Source organism: Mauremys mutica, chromosome 10 (genome assembly GCF_020497125.1).
Source record: "Mauremys mutica isolate MM-2020 ecotype Southern chromosome 10, ASM2049712v1, whole genome shotgun sequence".
NCBI classification, from domain to species: Eukaryota; Metazoa; Chordata; order Testudines; family Geoemydidae; genus Mauremys; species Mauremys mutica.
Window position 1 is genome coordinate 62368726 of NC_059081.1, and position 5581 is coordinate 62374306.

Consider the following 5581-nt stretch of genomic DNA (forward strand, 5'->3'; position numbering starts at 1 on the left):
CTGTTTTCCGATGGGCCCTCCAGAGTCTTCCAGGAGACCTATCAGTGGTCATTCTGGACGCCTTGGGTGTCCTACCACGCCAGCGGCGTACCAGTGATCCCATCTCGCTCCGCTCCGTCGGAGCTCTGGGTGCCAGAGGTGACAATTAGCTGTCCCCCTCCGACCGGTATGGAGCAAGCCCCGGTTCATCCACCGGGCTCCCCGATCCCGCCGGATCAGGAGGTCGTCCAGGAGCGCGAGCCCACACAGGACCCGCTTCTCCCTGGCCTTTCTTCTTCCTCCTCCCCGGATAGGGGGGGCAGGAACATACTCCTCGGGCCCTCCTCTAATCCAAACGCACCAGCCCCTATATCTAAGGAGGCTAGGCGTATGGTCTTACTGGGCCGTAAGATATACTCGGCGGGGGCCCTGCAACTTCGTGTGGCAGACTGGCAAGCCCTGCTTAGCCACTACTATGGGTGGCAGCCAAATTTACAGAGGCGGTTCTTCAGAATTCCCGCTCTGGCCTCGGGGGTGGCCACAAGATGGCTCCAGTTATCGAGCCTTCCCTCGCAGCTGCGGCACACTGTACAGGACTTGCCCTTCAATGACAAAGGCCTGTTCCCTGGAAACACTGGCCCTAAGCGGCAAAGCGGCAGCAGGGTCGCTTTGAGCTCTCTCTCTGTCGGCATACACACGCCGGTAATTCAGAACCGACATTGCCGTCCCCAGCGTATCCGCTCTTTCCCTGCGCCTTGCCAAAGTCAGTACTTTGCCAGCGGGCGTGGCTTACGCGGTCGTGGGCGTCAATCCGGACCCCAAAGGTACAGGAGGTACCTAAGGACGAAACCTATCCCCTAGGCGAAGGGAGGTCTCAGACCTATCCTAGACCTGCGGGACCGTGACAAGTCACGATGCAGATAAGTTCCGCACGGTACCCAGGGGGGACGTCAATCCCATCCTTGGATCCCGGAAACTGGTACGCCGCCTCCATATGCAGGGCGCATGTTTCACATCACTATTTCTTCTCCACACAGAAGGTGCCCTCGTTTGGGGCCTACCGTCGTTTCCAGTATACGGCCCTCCCGGTTGGCCTCTATACAGCCCAAGTGTATGCAAAGTGCATGGCTGTAGTCGCCGCGTCCCTTCGCCACCGTCGGATACACGTTCTCCGTATCTAGACGATTGGCTCATTCAAGGGACCACCAGGCCCAAGTTACCAGTGGGCATCGACACGGACCTATTCCCGTGTCTAGGCCTGATGATCAATGGAAAAATCCACTCTCATTCCCACACAGGGAATAGAATTCATTGGGGCCGCCCTGGCCTCCAGTCTCTCCAGAGCCTGCTTACCTCAGCCTCGGTTTCAGGCGAGGGTAACGATTGTACAAGGCCTACGGTCCTTCCCGACAACTTTGGCTCGCACTTGCCTAGGTTTCCTGAGTCACACGGCTGTCTGCACGTTTGTAACCGAACATGCCAGGCTTCGCCTCCGTCCACTTCAATTGTGGCTCACCTGGGTGTACCACCCGGGCAGAGATACCATACTCGTGGTCGTCTCGTTCCCCCCGAGCATCCTAGGCTCCCTCGACCGGGAGTCAGCGCCCTCCCTGGTGTATCCATGGAGGCTGTTCCATTCACCCCTCGGGGTCCCTCCGGACAGACACCCCATCTCTCGGCTGGGTGCTCCCCTGGCTCGGCTTCGCACTCACGGCCTTCGGTTGGCGCGAGAGATGGCCTTACACATCAATGTCCGAGAGCTGAGACCGGTCTGCCTTGTGTACCAGGCGTCTCAGCTGGCGGATCGCCTCAGCAGATCCTTCCTGTCTCGCAAGTGGTCGTTTCCTCCAGACATTATCCATTCCATTTTCCGGACGTGGAGCTTTTCCCGCATAGCCTCCTCGCTCTCGCGAGAACGAAGAGAGAAAGAAGTTCTCCTCGTTCCAAGGCCTCTCCCCAGGCTCGGTCTTGGGGGGGTTTCCCTGAGGCCGTGGATCAGCCATCTGCTGTACGCCTTTACACTGTTCCCGCTGGTTCACAGGGTCCTGCTAAAACTCCGCAGGGACAGAGCGCACCTGATCGTGATCGCTTGTCGGTAGCCAACCCTCTTTGCCCAGACCCTCCGGGGTGGTAGAAAATCTTCCACTCGGTTAATGTATCTGGCCAAGTGGACGCGTTTCTCCTGCTGCTTCGAAACACGCAATGTTTCTCCCGCCGAGGTCCCGATCCATTCCATCAGGTTCCTCAGGGCTTGGAGCGTTTATACCCCCCAAGTGGGGCCCCGCCATAAACCTGGGTCCTCAACCTGGTTCTAACCAGTCTATGCCTGCCCTATTTGAGCCAATCTCAGCATGCTCATTGATATACCTGTCCTGAGAGACGGTTTTCCTGTAGCCTTTCAAACGGCCAGACGAGTCTCCGAGATTCAGGCTCTCACAATAGGCCCACAGTATAATGTGTTCCTCTAGGACAAGGGCAGTTCTTACCACGTCCGCCCTGCCTCCCTAAGGAGGTGTCGGCCTTTTATATCTACCAGGATGTCTTCCTTCAGGTCTTCTTTCCGAAGCCACTCTCATTGCAAGGAGAACAACAATTGCACTCCTTCGACGTCTGTAGGGCGTCCGCAATCTATATCTGGCGGACAGAGCCCTCTCGTAATGCCCCCAAACCGTTGTCGTACCGGCATACCGGACGAAGGGCTTACCTGTCTCCTCCTAGAGGATTTCATATTCAATGACGTTGTGCATCCGCACCTCCTGGATTTTTGGCCCATGTTCCATGGAGCCATCTTACTGCACATTCCACCAGGGCTCAGGCTTCTCTGCTGCCTTCCTGGCTCACATACCCTTTCAGGGGATGTGTCGTGCAACTCCCTGGTCCTCGATCCACACTTTTGACTCATTGGTCCAAGAGTCCATAGCTGATGCAGCCTTTGGCTTAGCAGTTTGCATTCTGCAACATCTAACTCCGACCCCACCGCCTACGTAAGGCTTGGGAATCACCTAACTGGAATGCATAGGAGCAATCACTCAAAGAAGAAAAGACGGTTACTCACCTGTAGTAACTGTTGTTCTTAGAGATGTGTTGCTCCTATCCATTCCAGACCTGCCCTCCTTCCCCACTGTCAGAGTAGCCGGCAAGAAGGAACTGAGGAGCGGATGGGTCGGCAGGGGTATATATCCTGCGCCATAGTGGCGCCACTCCAGGGGGCGCCCAGCCGACCCACCGAGTGTTGCTAGGGTAAAAATGTTCCGAAGAGCCGTGCACGCACGGCGCGCACACCTAACTGGAATGGATAGGAGCAACACATCTCGAAGAACAACAGTTACTACAGGTGAGTAACCGTCTTTTGTGATGCCTGGGGCAGTTCACCCCTCTCAGCTGTTGTCTCAGGCTGGCTGCAGACTCAGGCAGTTATTACTGCATCAGTCACATTCAGGCCACGTTTTTAAGGCTTTTATCATAACCAAATGGGATATTTTTTTAAATGAAAGCTAAGATTCTGTGCTCATCACATGACTCCAGGAGCTGGGGCCCTAGGCCTGGGCATTGTAGTGCCTAGACATTAACACTACCTGGACTCTATAAAGTGTATTTGATTTCTTGTCCTCCTCTTATTGTGAGTTGCTTGTCACTGCACGGTGGAGCTGCTAGGAGCGTTCCTAGTATTGGTGTTTGTCTAGGTAGGCTGTTGAACTCAATCTTTGTGTGACCCTCCCACTTGCGGCAGGGGGCTGCTAATGTATCACTCAGTCATGAACCAGATGGCGCGACGATTCCGATTTCAACATTTTCCTGTGTTTCTCTTGCAATGGCTTTAGCGTGGATATAGTGAGCAGCCCCGCAAGAACGGTTACACAGGTTGAAATGAACCCAGCTCTCTAATGCACTTTGGGAATAGGCCATGGACTCCTATAACAGGCCCTAGATACATGTAACTAGCAGCTCAGAGAGCCATGTTTCAAATGAGTGGCGCTCCATAACGTCAATGCTGCTCCCTAGATTAACCTGGACTATGCTACTAGCTGGTCAAATTTGGGATTGAGTATCCCCCTGCCTGTATTAAGTTAATTCACTTTCTTAACCAGCTCTTTGAGCATCTGTTTGGTTGGCTTCTGAGCCTGTTAGGTCGGTCAGTAGGGTTTACACTGACGTAACTAAAGTCATATTCTGGTCCCTGCTCGTTTTATAGTTGCCATTATGTACCGTCTTTGGGTACAAAGTCTGTTTTACTATTCTTGTTTACATCTAACTGCTGAAGACGTCAGAGAAACAGGCCGTATCGCAGATATCATTTCAGCCTACAAGGACAGGCATTAGCGGTTGCTAATTAGCGGTCTCCTACTCCTACAAAAATGCAAGTTTTGTGTTCTAGAGAAAACTTGGGGTTTGCAGACCAGATTTGAATCTCCTTTTCCAAACCTACTGTGCCCACCCTCTACATGTCTGCCACTCAGATCCCTTCAAGTCTTCTGCAATCCTCACAATTCATAATCCCTCAGAATGAAGCCAGCAAGATGTGCACATGCCTAAAACGAATGACTTCATGATCTCATTGCTATAATTCTCCATCTCATCTGCTTCCTGTTGATTGCTATTACTTCTCATAAGTCCCACCTAATATTAGAGGGTAAAATACCACCTGCTTGTTTGTTCTGTAAGAAGCCTACCGCTTTTCTGCACTGTACAAAGGGTCAGCCACGCAAACCTGGGAGCTTTATGCCTATGTGGCCACATGGAAATCTGTACTTTTGGGGTCTCTACTCCAACCCCTCACCTTACCTCTCAACTTCCACAGCCATGGCCAGAGAATCCAGAGGTTTTGGGTGGTGGGAGGGGAATACAAGGTAATCTACTCCATTCCCCAGCCAGTGCAGGATTTTTCCATATTGCATATCTTCAAGTGTAGTGTCCAGTAGGGGTTAAATGTGGAATGGGTGGGGTTTCCAGCACATTCCATGGCAAATGATTCCACAGACGAACAGATCTCATTGGCAGGCAATTTAACTATCTTCCCTTGCTCCACTAACCTCTCTGGAGCCTCCCACTGTAACTGGGAGATTACCAGTCAAGGCCGCAGAGCCTCAAAGAGGTGGGCGGTAGCAAGCAGCAGTCAGGCTGGGGGCCCTGCAGGTGTGATGAAATTGTGTGTTTGTCTGTAACTAGGTCATAGGCAGAGAAGGAGCTGGGGAGGGCTTCAGCCGTATTATATTGTGCAGAGCCATGCAAAGCCTTGTAAACTCTGGTATGCACTAGCTGGAGCTACATGATATTCACCCATTACTAGATGTGACAGTTAATCGATGTCACTGCTGTCGTTTTTCCTTACAATAAGGAAATATGCAATTTTTACATCTACTGCCGACAAGTTCAACTTGTCATAGGCAAAAACATGAAATAACTTACTGGCAAACAGTAGTTTGTAAATAAGAATTAAGTTATTTTACATCTTAAGTAGGATATCGTTACAACGTTAGCCTTTGCTTAATGAAATCTGTCGCAGCATTAACTGGGTTGATACGTTGTGGAGAGATGCAGTTAAACAGATTTACTGTGGACAGTTCTGGTTTTTTCCCCCTCACACACATGAGAGGAGACAAGA